General features: G+C 43.3%; 1 long non-coding RNA gene across 1 annotated transcript; it reads left to right on the top strand.

Moving 5' to 3' along the window:
- The first annotated feature begins 11,409 nt into the window (after positions 1-11,409).
- On the top strand, positions 11,410-17,400 carry LOC141983259 (uncharacterized). The gene is made up of 3 exons (XR_012638329.1): positions 11,410-11,515; positions 16,535-16,711; positions 16,792-17,400. It is a non-coding gene; the product is annotated as an uncharacterized LOC141983259 (long non-coding RNA).
- Positions 17,401-19,167: the final 1,767 nt, after the last annotated feature.

The raw sequence follows: 19,167 nt of genomic DNA, 5'->3' as shown, positions 1-19,167 counted from the left end.
AGGGATATTTCTCTATGGTTCTCCAGGCGCTTGTGGATCACCATGGGCATTTCACGGACATTAACGCAGGCTGGTCTGGAAAGGTGCATGACACACACATCTTTCGGAACACTGGCCTGTTCAGGAAGCTGCAAGCAGGGACTTTCTTTCCGGACCAGAAGATCACCGTAGGGGAAGTTGAAATGCGCACTGTGATCCTGGGAGACCCTGCCTACCCCTCGTAATACTACTCAAGTATTTAAAGCTTCACAGGCACAGATCCTCAAATGAATTTATTTCACGTTTAAGTACGTTGTTGAATGCAGTGTTGCTGTAGTCATGTTGGTTCCAGGATATTAGAGAAACAAGGTGGGTGAGGTAATGTGTTTTATTAGACCAACCTCTACTGGTGAAAGAGACAAGCTTTTGAGCAACACAGAGCTCTTTTCCCAGTCTGGGAAAGATACTCAGAGAGTTACAGCTCAATACAAGATTGAACAGATTGTTTAGCATAAGTAGTTCACACATATTGTAAGACACCATTCAAGATCAAATATCCCATTAACACCTCTGCAGTCATAGGACAAAAAGAGGGGGTTAGTGGGTTATAGACTGTTGTAATAAACCATAAATCCAATGTCTTTAAGCTAGTGTCTAACAAAGGTATGAATTTAAGCTCCCAGGCTTGTCTTTTGAAGATGTTGTGCAGGTTTCCTTTGAGAACAAGGACTGAGAGGTCATATATGAAGTGATTGTTCTATGAAAAGTATTCACCCAGGGTGATAGGGTGTTTTTGTCTTTTTTCATTTTTCTGTGCGAGTTCATTCAAGAATGTAGTGATTTTCTCATAGTACCTACACAGTTGTTATGGGCGCATTTAGTGCCCTGGATGAGTTATAGCACATGTTGTAGGTATAAGTAGGGCCCCTAGATCTTGAAAGGCGTGTTGTGGGTGTTGTTGATCATTGTAGTAGTGAAGATATGTCTGCAGGTTTTGCATATGTTATGGAAGGGTCTGGTGCCACATTGAGTTGGTGAGTCCTGATCTGTGGGAATCTTGCTTCTGCTGATGAACTTGGCAAGGTTGGGGGTTGGCTGAAGGCCAGAAGAGGGGGTTTGGGAAAGATTTCTTCAGGATATGGTCCCCATCAAATGCAGGTTGTAATTGTTTAGTGATACCTCCTATGAATGCCAGTGTGGGGTGGTAAGTGGCAAGAATGGGAGTCTAAATTATCTCTGTGGCAGGTCTTTGGAAAGGGTTTTTGGAAACTCTGTTCCCTTCTGACTCAAGCTGTGTCCCATCCCATATAAAGTATACCACTTCTTATGCAAATATTTGATCACGTGAGCTTAAAATTCACTTTCCACCATCATTTGTTTGACTAAAACCTCTTCATCTGAATGTTTGTGGAAAGTGAAAACAAAAAAGGACACAAGCATGGGTCAAGGCACATTTCTTTTAAAATTTGAGAAAATACAGAAGTTTCTTGAAACACGTCTTTAGTTCTAGTAGTTGGATTTTAGCACCACAGTAACAAATTCTCAGTAAAGTTTAGATCAGTGTTCACCAAGGTTTTCATTCCCAATATATTACGATATGCTAAGGAGTCTGCTGTGCTTCTGGAAGTGAAAAAACAATTCTAACTATGAAGTTGCATCAGAAGAGCCATGCTTAATATTTGAGTTAAGCCATAGGTAAACTTTGAGTTAATGTTAGTTCTAATGGACACATCTACTATTCCCTCAATTTTTTCACCATGATATCCAGTGACTGTGACGTCAAGATAGAGCTGGTCAGAAAATAGGGGAGAAAATAGCCCATAGCCCACATTTTCATAAAAGTTTGTTTTTTTGTCAACATTTTATTTTGATACAATTTTTGAGCATCTTATAGGAATGCTAGAGGTATGTGTGTCCGTTTGCATGTGTATAGCTGAACACACATGCAGGTATTTAGGTCAAAATGCATAAAAGGGGCATAAAAAGTACTGATTTTCTGCTGCCACTTGTTCCCTCTTTATGGATTTAATACACTCACACTTTTGGATCAACTCCACTCCACATACCAGCACCACAATATTGTGAGCCAAATCAGTCTACTTTGGAACATTACAGTACAATACTATCTCAGTATTAAACTCCATGCAAACTATCAGATGTAGGGATAAGATAACTTGGTGACTGAGTCCAGTATATAAGCATGGGTAAACCATGTTACAAGTAAATTAAAAAAAATAGTTATGTATTTTTCTTCTTTATAAGGTAAGGCTTGAAAGGCTATTATTTTTTTAATGTATTTTTTTACATAAGAAATTGAGGTCTACCCTGGAAGACTCAATAGCAACTGGAGAAATAGTACAATTTCACTCCCAGAAGGTTGAGCAATTGAGAGGGGACATGGGTTTTCATCGCACTGTTTAACGCTCTTGCTTTTACTGGGTTTTGTTATTCTCTTTGCCTATTAAACTGCAATGCCTAAAGAATATTCAGAGAAGGGATGTCTTTGTTAAAGATTCAACACCTCTAAGGGACTTATAAAATGAAGGATCCACAGTTGCCAACTTTTACGCTGTAAATAAGCACCCCGACTTTCACAATAAGCCAAAAATCAAGCTAAACCCATTTCAAAACAAGGCCAAAACAAGCCAATCCCTAAGAACCCCAACACAGTATGTGACTAGATCCTCCCACCACCGGCATGCAGTGTGGGACTGTGGTGGGCCCGCTGTGCACCCCTGACTCTCTCCTCCACTTACCCCTACTTGCTGGGAGCCGATTGAAGGAAAGAAGCAACAAGCTAAAACAAGCAACAAACTACATGCCAAACAAGCAACAAGCTACAAGCCAAACACTAGCCAACAAGCAACTCACAAGCCAAGTAAGCCAAAAACAAGCCCAATTTCTGGGTTTTTTTTGCTGGTTTGGCATGTCTGGAAGGATCTTGCAAAAACACATGAGCAGTGCCATTGGCTACTATGACCATATCTAGACTAAGAAAATAGCTCGTATCTAAAAATGGGTTCACTAACATGTTCATTAACATGTTCTAGTCCAGTGGTTCTCAAAGCCGGTCCGCCGCTGGTTCAGGGAAAGCCCCTGTCGGGCCGGGCCGGTTTGTTTACCTGCCGTGTCCGCAGGTTCGGCCGATCGCGGCTCCCACTGGCCGTGGTTCGCTGCTCCAGGCCAATGGGAGCTGCTGAAAGCGGCGTGGGCTGAGGGACATACTGGCTTTCCCTGCACAAGCGGTGGAACAAGTATGGGAACCAGTGCTCTAATGATTATTTGTACTACCATAGCACCTAAGAGCCATAGTTTTAGACCAGGACCCCAGTGTGCTAGACCTTATATAAACACAGAACATAGCATGATTTATGATTTAAACAGTGGTTTAAAATGTGTTAGCTAGTCATAGTCAATCTCTAAAATATTTAATCCAGTCTACACTAGACAGATCCTTAGTCACTTTAACTTGCATAGCTTTAGTCCCAGCATGGACCACAGTTTTAAAACAAATCTCTCTCTCTCCAAAGCTGAAAATGCCTTCTCATTATCTATAGTTTTGTAACAACTACAGTAATGGACATGCTATGATTTATTTATTGAAGTACCAGTTTGATTGAGGCCAGAATAAAAGTGTGGAAATGGCAGTGATTTTAAATGATTTTTTATACTCAGAGCTGAAGACGAGGGAGTCAGATCACAAGTGATATAAGGAGGGATGAAAGGCAGAAGGGGGTGGGGAGGAAGAACTACACAGATTACTTGGAGCTTGCTGGTATAGAGCAGTCACATTTGCCCATTGCTTACTGCAGTGGGATGGATGCAAATTCAGCTATCACTCCAGCAGTATAAATTATCTAAATAGTGTTTAAAACTCCTATTTTCTCTCTCTCCCCTTTGTGTACATGGGCCAAATCTTGCAGACCTTACTCAGGCAAAGCTCTACTGGAATATAGACTGCATTCTTTACTGAGAGTCTGAAGATTTACCCTGCCCTGGTGCAGAGCTCTGGACAACATTACTTGTACAAACATAAAGGTCAGTGTTTGGGGGGGATAGCACTTAATTAGAGAATTTCAGGCGGTTTTACATACTACTTGCTTTATGTCCTTAAAGGTGAGTGGATGGATGGGCTGGTCCATCTTAGGGGTGGGGGTGGGGACTAAGGTAACTCTCCTGCTGCCCCCACCTCTCTTTGGGAGGTGGTGATGGAATCCCTGCAGCTGCACTCCGAAGGCTCTCCCTGCTGGAGACAGAAGGGAAAATGTTGTTATACCTGCCACTTCTGTAAGGAGGAAAAGATGCAAATGGAGAAGGGAGAGAAAAATGCTGAATAAAGCTATACGTTTCAACAATTTCTCTGTCCCACTTCAGACTGGAAATTTGGAACAGTGTCAGTCAGAATGGGGTAGCTGCCTGCCAGATCCCAGTTTCATCCATTCATTCCTAAAACTTTACAGTTCTTCTCTGGCTGTGCTCTGATGTGAGGATTTCTGAGCTCTAACTGCTCTAAATTCTAGTTCAAATATTAGTACAAAACAGCCCCTGGAAATGAAAGATCTAATTTTTTCCCCATCAGGATTTCATTTTTGGCAGAAGCTGTAGCAAATCAATTGTAAAGGGCCAGCAGGAAGACGCATCATCACTCTGACATGCAGTTCACATATTTCATGTTAAAATATATTTTAAACCATCATTACTTCTCAAAGAGATTTTACAAGACAGATGGATTTGGAAGGCTTCCTACCTGGATGACATACAGCCGTAGTGATATATGATATATAGCTGATATATGATATATAGCTCAGAATTCCAAGCACAACCTCCTCCATGCCTAGGTTACGTGACAGAACACCTGTCTGATGGGACTAACTTCCTGTAAATCCAAGGATGGTTAAGGGAAGGCAGCAAGGAGGATAACAGGATAAAACTAGACAATTGGGAGAACTTAGAAGGTGGAAAAATTAAGGGGCTGATTTGGGACGGGGTGATCAGTGGTTAGGGGCTCCTACTATTTTAGTGGATTCATGGCTTGTTTGCTCTTTAATCACTCTTTGAAAATATTTAAATCATTCAAAAATGCCACAGCACTAGCCGACAGTGCTGCAATTTGGAAGGGAAATTTTCTCCAAACTCAGATTGGCATGGGAATAGTTAATTCTGATTTGTGAGCTGCAAAAGTATCAGCTTTTTGTCCTTGCTAAGACCTTAACCTGAAGGTGAAAATATAGGGAGAAGGAAGGAAGTGGAGACTCATTTATTTTTCCTGATGTAAAAATTAATGCTCATCAAAAGCCTTCCTCTAATGACTTTCATTGAGGTACTATCGTAAAAGCATCTGCTTAGTGCAGACATAGTGGGCACAGTCTCATCATTGTGTCACTGCAGGAAGTAGGCGTTGCACTCCTCTTGTTCACAGGCTGCTTTGCTGTGTGTCACTTTAATAACTATGATTTGCTACCATTTCCCCAGGCTTTTTTCCAAACAGCCTTGTGTGTTGTGTTAACTTTTTAGCATGGCTGGACAAATTTAAACAAACAGATTCAAAACTCTTGGATTGGGCTGGGAACTAAACTCTCAAAAGAGGAATGGAAAGTCACAAAAATGACAGTTTTCATAGGCACAGGTGGGAAGTGAGGCACCTACCTCCCGTTGCAAAAATCAAAGGGGAGTTAGGACACACAGGGGCCATTTGTGCTTTTGAAGATCTCTCCCCAGGTAGTTAAGTGTGAAACACCATTTGTGTCCATATGCAGCAGTCCAATTTAAAAAATTGTTAGATAGGAGCCATGGGGTATGAACCTGAAACTTGATTCTCCTCCACACCAGTGTAACAACATTCACGTCAGTGCTATTATTCCTGGTGTAAATCAGGAAAACTCCACTGAAGTCAGTGGAATGAGAGGAGAAAGACTCCAGGAGTCTTGAGCTCGCAATCCTTTGCTCTAATCACTAATACCAATGCTGCTTGGTTCTATAACAAGGGTATTATGGTCTACCCCTGTACATCACACCCCCAGGTATAAGCCAAGGAATACTCAATCTCCACAAGCAACCATCTACTGTGGGCCCAGTTTGGCTGGTTGGTGCAAATGGGTTGCAGGGCATGTAGGCAAGGGCCTTGGGAAATACCCTTGCTTCAGAGGCCCCTATGTTCACCTGCACAGCAGCACTGAGTGCAGGTGGCATTCTGGGGCACAGTGGAGGCAGGTTGTGGGTAGACCAGACTATGGATAAGGCGGATTGGGGGTGGGAGAAGGCAGATTGCGGGTGGGAGAAGGCATGGTTATCTCAGACATTCACCCTAGCTACTTGCAAAGCCTCATAGTGTTCAATGAAGAAGGCGTACAACTGAGGACTGCTCTAGCCTCTATCAGGGGCTGAACTCCAGAAGCCATGGAATAGGGAGGGTGCACATTTTCCCTTCTGTGTGCAGGCACAGGACGGAGCCTAGCTCTGTATCTATCCAGCTGTACCTTTGACCCCTCCCTGGTGTCTGAGTGCACCTTCCTCAGGTATTAGGCCTTTTGCCTTCACCTTTCCTGGGGTGGAATCCTGTGCTTCTCCCACTCCTGGAGTGGGTCTTAAGGCACTACAGCCCCGATCCTCAACGGTATTTAGGCTCCTAACTTCCATTGCTGGTCAGGGTGTAGCCTGGTACATGATCCCCCTGCACAGCTCCATAGCATTCTGCCTCTCTGAAGCAGAATGTCTCCATTGCTTGCCCTGTGTAGCGTGGCTCCACATCAACTCCGACATCGTGCCTATTTGGCCCTGTCACAGCACCTCCCGACCAGGGTGCCCCATTCTGGCATTGTGCAGTGCAGCAACCACTCAGTCTCAGTTTCCTGACTGGTCTTCTGCTGCTCTGCCCACCCTCCAGTGCCTTCTGGGTTGTGGAGACTTAGCTCCCTGGCTAGATCATTTACAGTTCTACCCCTTCCAAGGGGCTCAAAGATCAAAACAAGTCTGAAGCAACGAACGCTTCCAATTCTTCCAGGAGATATGGCAGGCAACAGTCCCTTGGCCTTTCTCCACAATAAGTCCTTTATATCTGCTTTCTCTCTCTGCCTACCCCTTCCTATAGGGCAAGGGTTTTCTTTTTAAGCCCCTCCCTGGAGGCTTGCTTCCTGCTCCAGCTGTCTTAATTTTGACTAATTGGGCCTTTCGTAGCCCATTAACCCTTCCTGCCTTGGGTGGAGGCATGTGTGCCCTATTACAGGCCCTTCTTGTGATTGACATGTACACCTGACATAGGCTGCCCTTTCTGGATGTGGACGCACTCAGCAGTTAGAGGTTAGACAGACAGTAGCTGAGCAAATGCCAGTTCCTCTGCTGCAATATTGAGTGTAGCGTGAGCATCTTTCTCTACTTAATGGCTGTTAAACAAGCCTGGTGAATTTTGGATGCTCACTGCCCACAGCAGCCAATATACACAGCAGCCAATATACGCATCATTAGATTTTGCAATAATTAGCTTGTATGGGTTTCCTTACATGAGGGAAAATTATTTCCCTAGCATCAAATTTTATATGGGTGTGCTATTAGTCATATGCCATTGCCAGTATATTTGACTTGTTTGTTGTCTGAATACTATTTAAGATTTATTTTGTAATTTTCAGCATGCCAGTGTAAAACATATAGTTTTTGCCTACCTTTGCCATCAGGTTGGAATAAATTGCCTCTTGATGCAAAACTGCTGTCAAGTGTTGAAACTTTCCCCATGATGGATTACTGAGGCACTGAATATCCCTTGTTCCTGTATGTCACTTCTCTGACTATGATGTGTTTTCTGTATAATATTGTGGGTTTCATTTCCCTGTTTGTCCCCAGAATACCCTTGAAAATAGGAAGTGCTGTCCCAACAATGTTATTATCCTGACAAAAAGATTCAAATTTTTTTAGACAGTTATAAAATATATGTATATAGGCATAACATTTTAGTTGCATAATGTAATATCAGGCACAGCTTACCACTCATGTAAATCAGATCATCATTCATTCAAAATAACCATAATTTGCAGTTAGCTTGTCCATACTGAGGTCAAGAAAGACACTAACAAGGTCAACAATTTGTGCCAGTGTTGAAAGTCACATTCAACGGATGCAGTAGTAACTAAGGACAATATGGAAACTGGTGCTTTTAGTACATAGAGGGCTCTTGCAATCTTTTTTTCTTTTAATACATGTGGGTTCATATCCAGTTAACTTTGTGACTGTGAGGTGATTGTACAGAATCCCAAATTCAAAGAAGAATGAAGATCAAACTGCCAATTTTCCTGTCATTTCAGTTTAAAACAATACAGACCAGCTATCAAATTTGCAAATCTCCTCAAATCTGGCCTGACCTATGAGGGTGTAGCACAATTCACTTGTTTTATTTAGTCTTGGGCTTTCTTACGAAATTTTTACAGAGCTCTAATAGCATCTCCTCCTTACATGGACCGCTGGTCCCTTCTTCTTTCCTCTGAACAACTCTGCATAACATTGCTCAAACTGGTACATTTTAAAACACCTGGTTTGCTATAAAAATAGGAGCAAAGTCAGGGAGGCCGAAGAGGTGAATGATTTTTCTCCCCCTTATATGCTAAGGTGATTGTACTGTATATCCTGTTTCTGAAAGAAAATGACCACATTTAAAAGAAGCTTTACTATGTTCTGGATTAATGATTGTCTACATTTATACTCCCATTCATGTTGTCTGTACCAAAGAAAAGTTTAGGTCACTCTCAATGTCTACAACCAGGAATTAAACTGAAACCAGAAAACTTAATTTACCGGTGATCCAACATTTTGGGGAATTTAACCTACCCATTTGAAAGGCTTTTATTTTGAAAATGTACCTGTGTGGATTTCATTTCTGCCTCTCACCACAAGATGTCACTATTTTACCAATATAAGCTTTGAAAGTCTACACTGCAGACAATTTTGCAATAATTCCTTTTCTTGGTATTTTAATGATTTCTTGAAAACATATGCAGATAATTATCTAGATTTAGCTGCTAGAGAATTGGAGAGGATGGCAACCTGTCAAAGACCAAATCAAAAAGAGCTTTTTGACACCTTCTAATACCCCAGAGAGACAATAAAGACTGCAAGCTGGTTATTTGTGTAGATGCATCTAATATGGTCATATGGTTCCCTTGCTGTGAAATTTGGTCTTTTCTTATTATTTCTTTTTGAATTTTTCTTCTGGGATAAAATGCAGCATTTTTAAAAATACATATCCAAATTAGGGTTCTGTTTTCTTCAAATGAACATCAGATTTGTAGACAATCTACTTGTGGCCTTCCTAATATGCCAGACTGGGAGAGTTAGTTGACTGGTCAATTGCTTGACATCAGCACATTGGACGTAGTGTCAGTGATTGTGACAAAGTGTCACATGCATTGGCGACATGAGTTCTCTGTGCCAACATGATATATAGGGACACTAACGCCATTAGAATATTGCAATGAGGGAACAATTGGTTTCTTATTATTATAGACTGAATTTCAGAATTATAGTGTACTCGAGCACCAGTGCCAGCAAGCTGGTGTGAATGCACATGGCTTGTGTGGCCCAGCCAGGGTCAGAGAATAGTTAGCCATTCAGAGGATTTTCAAAACAGGCAGTTTGCTCCAAGGGTTTAGCATGCCTAGAGGGCTCTTCTAGGGTGTGGGTTAAGGGACTGGCTGTTCAGTCAGGATTTTCAAAATCACTCAGAGACTCTTCTGCCATAAAACAGGAGTCACAAGTTAAATTGCTCAGGCTCCAGCCATTCACTGGATGCTCTAGATACAGTCCATCCAGAGACACTATTCCTAGTGAATTTTAAATTCCCAAACTCTCAGGACAGCATGAGTTTTAGAAAGGGAGCAAGATGGAGTGATTCATAGAGTCAGCCAGCCACTGAGAACTAGCATTTGCTACAGAGTTTGGCAGACAGTGCAGGGAAGGAGGGAGTGGCAGGAGAGTTACAGGGTATAGCACATGGAGACGTTTCTTGACATTTTTCCATCCTGAGATTTTCAGGTACAACAGTGCTCTCAACCCACCAGCATGGCCATGGAGAGAACATTTGGCTCTCTCACAATGAGCTTTGGGTGTTTAAAAAAGTCAATAGGATATTCCTGGTGCACTTTTCAATATTGCCATCAGACATAGACTTTTACACAATTCAAGGTAAGGAGTAGATCCTCCTTATTATAACCCACATTCTAGGCAGCCTCAGCAGACCCCCAACACTTGAACGAGCATTGGAAATGAACGCTCATCACTCCTAGCATATGGTTGGTTCCTCCAGGTTAGAATGAGGCCCAGCATGTGGAAAGCTTACACTGGGCTGCCCTGGCTTCACTTTTTCTGTGGATAAATATCTGGACTCTTCCAAAAGCACTAAAACATAAAAAGCATGGAGCAGCTCAACAGGACCCCAACTGATGGCAGGAGGACAATGGTGACTGTTGTCTTCCTTCGTCAGACTGTCTTGGGAAGGTGGTAAACATGGTTCAGTTCCTTTCCCTTTTTCTGGTAACCTTGGGGTCTACAGAACTCAGAGGTATGTGAGTTGTGGGTGCTCAGAAAATAAGCCCCTTAATTGTGGAGCCTTTCTTTTACTTAATCTTTTATTAAAACATCAAGAACTAAACGTTAAGCTGACCCCCTCCCCCGCACCCTGTTTATCCCAGAGCCTGATTTTGATATCATTCCAACTTCACATATTTTCTTCATCTTTGACATATGTACAGACTATATCATGGCCTACTTGCTATTAAATGTTTCTTATCTAGTGCTCAATTCTGTGAGGCGCCGAGGGCCTTTGGGTCCCATTAACTTTGTTGACAATGGGTACTCTAGGCTGCCCACAGGATGGCACCCCTAGTGCTGGATGTTGGTTCCTTTGTGTTTCATAAAACTTCATCTGTTTCCTCTTCTGGTATTTATAAGCAGAAAGATGTTCTGAGACAGGTTTAAGCATCTTTAGCCATTTTCTTCTCTTTTTTTATTTCTATTTTCACTAGGTTTAAGCCAATGCATTTACACTGTTAAATATTTAATTGATAATCAGTACTGACAAAACCAATATTTCCAGCTGTACTAGTTAAATCTGTCACTGGCAGGCAGTTCATGACTCATGGTATTGAGACTGGAGGCAATGTAAGTCTTTTTGAGCTGTTTAAATCATCACCTTTGCTAATGATTCCCAGCAAATGACACTATGCTAATTGAGTGCTTTTTGACTCAGTTCATGAAACTACTGCTCTCTATTGCAAGTATTTATTTAGTGTTTCCTCATTTAGGTATTAAGCTTCAAACCATATGTCATAAATATAAAGGGAAGGGTAAACACCTTTAAAAGGCCTCCTGGCCAGAGGAAAAACCCTTTCACCTGTAAAGGGTTAAGAAGCTAGGATAACCTCGCTGGCACCTGACCAAAATGACCAATGAGGAGAGAAGATACTTTCAGAGCTGGAGCGGGGGAGAAAACAAAGGTTCTCTCTGTCTGTGTGAGGCTTTTGCTGGGAACAGAAAAGGAATGGAGTCTTAGAACTTAGTAAGTAATCTAGCTAGATATGCGTTAGATTCTGTTTTGTTTAAATGGCTGATAAAATAAGCTGTGTTGAATGGAATGTATATTCCTGTTTTTGTGTCTTTTTGTAACTGAAGGTTTTGCCTAGAGCGATGCTCTATGTTTTGAATCTGATTACCCTGGAAGGTATTTATCATCCTGATTTTACAGAGGTGATTCTTTTACTTTTTCTTTCATTAAAATTCTTCTTTTAATAACCTGATTGCTTTTTCATAGTTCTTAAGATCCAAGGGATTGGGTCTGTGTTCACCTATGCAAATTGGTGAGGATTTTTATCAAGCCTTCCCCAGAAAAGTGGGATGTAGGGTTTGGGAGGATTCTGGGGGGAAAGACGTTTCCAAGCAGGCTCTTTCCCTGTTATATATTTGTTAGATGCTTGGTGGTGGCAGCAATAAAGTCCAAGGGCAAAAGGTAAAATAGTTTGTACCTTGGGGAAGTTTTAACCTAAGCTGGTAAAAATAAGCTTAGGGGGTTTTCATGCAGGTCCCCACATCTGTACCCTAGAGTTCAGAGTGGGGAAGGAACCTTGACACCATAAAGAAAAATATAGCAGATAATGTATTGTACGTTTGCAAGGGCCAATCCTACTCTCACTGAAGTCAATCACAAACCTCCCATGAGTTCACTGGGAGCAGAAGCAGGTCCTTATATTGTGCACCAGTTTACTTTTATCAGTCCTAGCTAGAGAAGGAGTGAAACTTCAGTTTTTTTGCCTCCTGCTGTTTTAACAGGGAAATTTTGACTGTAGCCTTATGACCACTAGCAATGCTTCTGTGATTGTGGTTCTAAAGTAGAGAACGGCTTCTCTTGAGGATTATAGAGTCCAAAGACTGTAAATTACACTGTATGATCACACCCTACTTGGCCACAATATGTCTATTGCCAAGGACTGGTGTGTGGCTTCACTTTGAGTTTAACTGAAACAATATAGAAACCAAGCCCATAACCACGATCTCTGAGAATATTTGTGTGTCACTCAGTACAGTTAGGCAGAGAAACATGAGAAATTGTTTCAGTGTTTAACTACTCCACCGTCAAAATGGAGGGGGACAGAGTTAAATAAATGTGCTGTTTTTTCAACAGTTTTTAAAGTGCCTGACTTATAGTAGCCAATCAAGGGTTGTTAACAAAATCATACATTTTGGTCCCCAAATGCCTTCCCGGCATTATCTTCAAGCACTTTGTCCAGTCTAATTTTACATAATGGGGTTTCTAAAAATTCAAGACAAGATCCCCCTGCATCACTAGGGGAAGGATTTATTTATAGGGTTTTAAAAATATGATTAACCTTTGCAGTGCTCTCCAGGTTAGGCAGAAGACAGAATGTTCTCCATCATACACCAATGAAAAGGCCGATCCTAAATCTGTCTCTAGACTTTTCTTAAGCTTTACCTTTTCTTAAGCTTTTGCTTACAGATGCATTGACACTGTGGGGAAGGAGGTCAGTAAGATTTGAGTGGGGTTTCCTAGCTGAACAGTCAAGTGTTACAATCAGACTTTCTATTCATTCTACAATTTCATAAATGTAAACTTCATTCTCAACTCCACGAAGAGCATATTGTTCAGGTGGACTCAAATAGCTGTGGTATAGGTATGATTTGTGAAAAGGACAGAGCCAAACAATTAAGAGACAATAATTTGACACCTCGGAATAATTCCTCTTCTCACTATAATTTGTCTGTTTCTGAGAACCATTTAAGAACCAGATATTTTTGGACCAATTAATTATGGACACTTTTCCCTTTCCCTCATCTCTCCTTTTAAAACATCATCCTGCTGATCATAATGGGGGATATTTTCAAAGGCACAAATGGCAATCCATTGCCTAGGTCCCACTGAGAGGTAGGCACCTAATTTCCTTTTGTGCCATTGGCAATCTCCCTGCAAGGTGCCGAACATCCTTCCAACAATTTCTTGGTCCCCAACATTCACCACATTTCACAATATCCCATAGCTATGCTGACAAGTGTTAGCCATATATTTCAAAAATTAATAACCATAGGGATATATTTCAACTTAATGGAAGCTCAGAATGATCTCAGCATCCCACAGCAACCATCAAGACTCCTGTTGAAAAAGGGATCGATTGAAAACATTATATAGCAAAACAATAAGCATAAATATCACAATCTTCCTTCTGGAAGGTCACCCTAAATGTGATCATATTTGTTATATCCCAGTAAGTAACCAGTTATTCATATAGCTCTAGTTTCTAAAGAATAAATCAGACCACAATAACACTGCATCATTTTTTTTTGGTTAGAAACCACAATTAATGGATGAAGGGAAGGTAGTGACATACTTTGATTTTTTAGAAAGCATTTCTGAAATCTTATTCTCAAAATTAATTATATTGTTTTATTTATGAGAATTGTCAGATGTTTTGAAACTGGCTAGAGACCTGTGAACACATATACGGTAGTGCTAAACAGTAACACACTGATTTGGGGTGTGGTTTCTAGTGGAGTGCTGCAGTGTTCATTTTTGAATCCCCTCTGTCCCAGGCCCCTCCCCACTCCACCCCTTCTCCGAAGCCCCTATCCCCAGCCTGCCTCTTCCAGCCCCTGCTCCGCCTCTCCCCCACCCTGCTCCCTCCGCCTCCTGCACACGGCTGAACAGCTGATCACCAGTGAGCAGGAGGAGCTGGGGGGTGGGGAAGGGAGGAGCTGATCTGCAGGGTCACTGGTGGATGCTGAGCACCCACTTTTTTTCCCCTGTGAGTGCTCCAGCCTCCAAGCACCCACAGAGTGTGTGCCTATGACTAGGTGGATAGGAAAAGTCTCCTGTGGACTTAGCACTGTCTACACTGGGGGTTAGATCGGTTTAACTGCGTCAATCAGGGGTATGCATTTTTCACACTAATTTCCTAGTGTAGACCAGGCCTAAGACTGTGAGTATGTCAAGACTATAAGTTACATCAACATTCATCCACTGCTGTAATTAAACCACTTTTGCATGTTCACACAATTCTCCTTGTGACTGCGCAAAATGTCCACAATTGCTGCTCTTACACTGACAGAGCAGTGCACTATGGATCGGTATCCCACTGTGCAACTTGCCACCATCTGCCACTAGGTGTTCTGGGAAGGGATCACAGTGCATCATGGGGGCAGGCTCAGTGTCCCATAATGCAGTGTTCTTCGTCCCATTATTCCATGGGCTTCCCACTATATTTTCAACAGCCCCTGTAAACTGCATGCCTGCCAGCTGTGTCTGAAAGCATGGATCCTGCACTGCTCTTCAGCCCTGTGATGAGCATTAGGAACACAACACAGCTGATCCTTCAGTATTTCATGAGCTGCAAATCTGATGATGACACTGTGGTGTCTGCCCTGCTGTGTGACATGGACAGAAACAATTCAAGATTGCTTTTGGCATTCATGGAGCAGCTGCACATGGTGGACCGCTAGTTCAGGGCACAAGAAACAAGCCCTGACTGGTGGGATCAGACTGTGATGCAGGTATGGGATGACAAGCTGTGGCTGCAGAACTTTCAGAGGCACAAATCCACCTTTCCAGAATTGTGTGTGGCACTCACCCCTGCCCAGCGGTGCAAGGACACCAAAATGAGAGCTATCCTAACAATGGAGAGTGAGTGGCAATCGCTTTGTGGAACCTGGCAACTCCAGACTGCTACCGGTCAGCCAAGAATAATTTTGGAGTGGGGAAGTCCACCATGGGGGTTGCAGTGATGCAAGTGTGCAGGGCCATTAATCCCCTCCTTCTATGAAGGACAATGGACTCTGAGCAATGTTCTTGAAAATAGTGGATGGCTTTGCAGCAGTGGGAATCCCTAACTATGGCAGGGCAATAGATGGCATCAACAGAAAAGGCTACTTTTCCATGGTATTGCTAGCACTGGTGGCTCCCTGGGGTCGTTTCACTGACATCAACACGCGGCAGTCAGGGGAGGTGCATGATGCGTGCATCTTGAGGAACACTGACCTGTACGGAAAGGTGCAAGCAGGGAGTTTCTTTCCAGACCAGAAGATTCCAATTGGGGATGTGTACATGTCAATAGTGATCCTTGGAGGCCCAGCCTACCCCTTACACCCATGGTTCACAAAGCCTTACAATGGTAACCTTGACTGCAGCAAGAAGCGCTTCAACAACAGGCTCAGTAGATGCAGAATGACTGTTGGATGTGCCTTTAGTCACCTAAAGGGTTGCTGGTGCTGCCTTTTTGGCAGGTTAGACCTCAGTGATCTCATGGTCATAACAGCCTGCTGTGCTCTGCATAACATTTGTGAAGCTAAGGGGGAGAAGTTTCTGCAGTGGTGGAGCATTGAGGTGGATTGGATGCCTGCTGCTTTTGAGCAATCAGATACCAGGACAGTTATAGGGGCTCTCTGGGGAGTTATTCAAATCAGGGAGGCTTTAAAGGAACATTTTGACAATGAACCACAGTAATGTGGATTTCTTCAATGCATTGAGCCAGGCATTGTTTTCTTGCACTGTAATGTGAACCTTGTAATGATTGCTCTGTGTATGTGTTAATTTTACCATGCAAATGCACTGATTACCACTGTGTATGAATTTCAGCAGCAACCACCGTATGTAGGGGACAAATAAAGATTTATTCTCTTTCAGTAAGTACATTTTTACTAAAAATTCATGCAAACATGTCTATGTTCTGCAAGAAACATGAAAACCAAGAGCACATTTACTAGCAAGACTCTCAGAGTTGGGTGTATGTCCAGCTGTCATTGTGGAATATGTCCCTCAGGGTGGAGTGCAGGGGGTACTGCAATGGCCCAAGAACATGTGAGGAATGTGTGTGCGTGTGGGGGGGGGAGTGTGGGGAGGGCATGAAAGACAGTTCTGTATGAGGAGGCAAGCACATGTATTGCACCTGACGATCAGTCAGGGAACCTCAGCATGTCTGTTTGGTCCTGAAGCAGCTGTATCATCCAAAGCGTCAAAGGATTGCAGCACTTCTCAGAACATGTCTTCCTTACTCTTCCTGTTTTGTGTCCTTACCAGATGGAGCTGCTCAGCCAGGGTGCAAGAGGAGACCCTCAAAGGCACATCTGCGGATGTTAAAAAAAAAATAGAGGCACTATTGTGAGTGTACTCACAGCCTTGATCCAAACAAGTTAGAGACACCACTTTCTCACTTTCCTTTGGCAGGCACACAGCATGGTGAGATCCCTAGCCATGGTGAGTTTGACCCAGGGTGGGGAAGAAGGGCAATATGGGCCTAGGGTCACTATTCTGAATACTGGTACTGTTTTCCACAGGCGGGGGTGATAGCAGCTGATATCTCGCTCCTGAGGATAACCGAGAATGCAAGGGTGCAGTTCCTGCATGCTTGTGCTGCAGGCTGTATGCTGCTCACCTATGTGCTGCTATGGTGCCTGCAGAAGTAATTGCCTATTGGTGCAACAAAGTTCCTATCACGGTGGAAGAAACAAGGCAGCCCTCCCAAGAAACCTTTGGCAGAGGATTGCAGAGTACCTCCAGGAAAGTTTGCTAGAGCTCCCCATAGAGGATTCCCGTGACATCCCTGTGTGCATAAACAAACTTTTCCGCAGGGCCCCCTCTGCCTAGTTGCACAGAGGAATGAGAAGCAGATACAAACTGTACCTGTGTTGGGTATTTCAATACCTCTTCTACCCTGATTAAAAAAAGCAGAGCACTACTTCCCTGCAGCACCAAAGCACAAGGAGTACTTACCAGAGCTTCCTTCTCCTGCATCAGATGCACTGGAGAGCTGGGACTGGCTAGCCCCATCCAGAGTTAAAAAGAGGTCCTGGTTCACCATGCCACTACACATCCATGTCGCCTGTCTCCCATCCTCCTCCAACTCCATTTCCTCATCCACCATGTTGTCCTTGGGGTTCACTTCACTGGCCACTGTCTCCAGCCCCCCCCCCCCAGAGGATCCACGGGGCTCTTGGAGATGGAGGTGGGGTTGCCACCAAGGATGGCTTGCAGCTCCTTGTAGAAGCTGCATGTCTCTGGCAACTCACCAGACCTACAATTGGCCTCCCTTGCCTTCTGGTACATCTGTCATAGCTCCTTGATCTTAGCATGACACTGCTGAATGGTCCCTTTCCTGCCCCTTCTCCTCCATGCCATGAGCAATCTGCCTGTAGGTATCTTAGTTCATGTGGCTGGAGCAAAGCTGGGACTGCACAGCCTCTTCTACCCACAGACCCCCCAGATCCACCAACTCTGGTGTGCTCCAGGCAGGAGTATGTTTTCTGTGGGGAGCTGGCATGGTCACCTGGGAAGATGCAATCTGAGCTGTCCATGCCAAGCAAACAGAAAGAGGAATTTCAAAAATTCTTGGGGCTTTAAACAGGGAGGAATGCATGCCTGTGTCCCTGGCTTCAGGGCAGCGGAGTTCAAACTGATGACCCAAGAGGCTGCAGTGGGCATTGTGGGACACCTCCTGGAGGCCACTTAGGGTGACGTAAGCAAGGGTGACATTTCTCCCCCGCTCTCCTGCTGGTAATAGCTCACCTTAACTGATCACTCTCATTACAGTGTGTATGGTAACACCCATTGTTTCATGTTGTCTGTGTATATAAATCTCCACACTGTATTTTCCACTGAATGCATCGGATGAAGTGAGCTGTAGTTCACTAAAGCTTATGCCAAATAAATTTGTTAGTCTCTAAGGTGCCACAAGTCCTCTTTTCCCTTTTTGCGGATACAGACTAACACGGCTGCTACTCTGAAACCTGTAAGCAATGTAGTGTGTACACTGACACTGCGTCGCTCTAAGTATGTCTCCCTAAGCGCTATGCCTCTCATTGAGGTGGTTTCAATGTAGACCAGCCCTAACCCATTCAGGGCGGTTCTTCTTCTGAGCTAAAGCAGCTCTGAACTTGTAACCACAGAAAAACCCTCATGTGGGATTTGAAGGATCGATCACTTATCAGACCCATTGTTGGAGTTGGGGTGATCTCTCGTAAGCTCATTAGCTTGTGTGTACGTTCTTGTATTGGTTTTAATATATGTTTTCTCTGTAATGCTTTCACCTGAAGAGTAAATGTGCATGCTTAGAAAGGGCTGTGTGGTAACCTATTACTGCTTTCAATTGCAGCTGTTCATAGCCTTTGAAGAGACGGCAAAGCACAAACACTGCCCTAGTTAGGCAGTCTGGCGTGCTGGGAATAATACAGTGTAGGCAGGAAACTGTTCAGCCTGGAAATACCCTGTTCAGGAGGAAGAGAGACGCAGATCTCCACCCAAGAGAGGTGACAGCTGGGAGCAGAAACCTAAGAGTTTGTGCTCTCAAGGGCCCCTTGATGGAGAATACCGGTGCATTTGCCCAGAGCTGTGACAAATGTATCTGGGGAAAATAATCCCCAAACCACACTCAGTCAAGCAATTTAAGCAAAAGAAAATGAACAGGTCTAACACTATTATCTTTTTCTAAGTAACAAATGATTGATTAACTTGCTGCATTGAATTAGGAGAGTAAATGTTTCCTTTAATAAGCTGACATGCTGAATTTCAGAACATATGCCTATTTTTAAAACAGCAGAACTGTTGTCTCTTCCCTCTGTTCAGCGTATTTCCCCAGGGAGCAACATAGCCTGATGCCCTCAGTAGAATTTCTGACTTCTGGTGCCTATTAACTGATTCTGTGTTCATTTGGCTAA

Source organism: Natator depressus, chromosome 1, assembly GCF_965152275.1.
Source record: "Natator depressus isolate rNatDep1 chromosome 1, rNatDep2.hap1, whole genome shotgun sequence".
NCBI classification, from domain to species: domain Eukaryota; kingdom Metazoa; phylum Chordata; order Testudines; family Cheloniidae; genus Natator; species Natator depressus.
The sequence above is the reverse complement of the archived record's forward strand: the minus strand, read 5'-3'. Positions and strand labels throughout refer to the sequence as shown.